The 1,259-nt window shown below is 37.3% G+C and overlaps 1 long non-coding RNA gene across 1 annotated transcript in view; it reads right to left on the minus strand.

Annotated features, from left to right (window-relative positions):
• Positions 1 to 646, minus strand: part of LOC112621524 — a 3,289-nt gene extending 2,643 nt beyond the window's left edge. The window contains exon 1 of the long non-coding RNA XR_003118743.1: positions 394 to 646. This is a non-coding gene — a long non-coding RNA (uncharacterized LOC112621524). The remainder of the gene's footprint in view (positions 1 to 393) is intronic.
• Between the last annotated feature and the right edge of the window lie 613 nt (positions 647 to 1,259).

Below are 1,259 nucleotides of genomic sequence, written 5' to 3' on the forward strand. Positions count from 1 at the left end.
CATGTTCGAAAAAGGTTTGAAGTCTGGTTTGGCCAGTGTGTTATGACTTGTAGGTCAAGTGCATGACCCTGAAAATGATTACCCCCTTAAACTTTGTGCCCCTAGCACTTACTTGCCTCACCTTAGTCCTGGCATTGCTGGCAAAACAGCAGGTTGGTACGAGGAAGATGAAGTTTCATACCATGAGCCAGGCACTTTACATACATTATTTCATTTCATCCTCATAATAACTCTATGATATAAAAATGGAAATCGAGTTTCATAGAGTTTAAACTAAGTGGTCTTTCTTTTTTCAAAGCCCTACCCATTTTTCTATATTAAAATAAGTGGTCTGTCAGTTTTAAAACTCATTGTTTTTAATATGAAAATGTATACTAACACCCCAATACATACCTTATATATGTAGCATTGTTGAGTTGCTCTGACTGAAGTAGAAGTGGATACTGGAGCCCACCCACACCACCTTAAGTCACTTGCCCTATTCCCACCCACGTACCCACCGTGTCTGCTCACTTCCCGCTCTACCCATTCCTCTAGCAGAAGTACTTGAAGAAGGAATTTTGAAAACTATGCATCCTTTCAGTCATTTATTCAACAAGCTTTGAATATCTAGCATGTACTAGGAAATGTGCTATGTGGTGATGATAGAATGTTGACTACAGGTGACACGGCTCCTGGTTCACGATGCTAACAGTGTAACTGCAAACAAAGATCCGGTGAGGTCACAGTGAAAGTGAAGCCAGAAAGGAGCTCTACAGAATTTGAATACTAAGCTAGTGTAGTTTATTTAACATCATTGGAAGTTTTTGTTATTGTATTTAATAGGGGAGTGATTAGTTTAAAATGCCACTTAGATATATTAACATACGAGTAGAATATATAAGATGGGTTATGGCTCACGGGGTGAAATTTAAAACTTCTGTAATTAGGAGACTGTGATAACAATATGAGTAGGAAATGTCTAGTCTCAAGTCAGGTGGGAATATAAAGGGTGGAAAACAAGGAGGAATGTAAACCATAGTTGAGAAGGTGATATATGTTATTTTCAATGATAGTCTAATTGGTAGTGACTGATTGGATGTTGGGTTCAAAGGAAAAGGTGACACCTACATCATAGATAGAATTATGGAAACAGAAAAGCCAGAAAGATAAAAGGTGCTGACTTTTTATTATGTTTTATTTGTTTTATACTTAAGTAAGTTCTAAATTATTGCCCTTTTACTCTTACAGACACACCCACTTCAGCTGACATAAGATGT

The sequence above is a fragment of the Theropithecus gelada genome, chromosome 3, assembly GCF_003255815.1.
Source record: "Theropithecus gelada isolate Dixy chromosome 3, Tgel_1.0, whole genome shotgun sequence".
Lineage (NCBI taxonomy): Eukaryota > Metazoa > Chordata > Mammalia > Primates > Cercopithecidae > Theropithecus > Theropithecus gelada.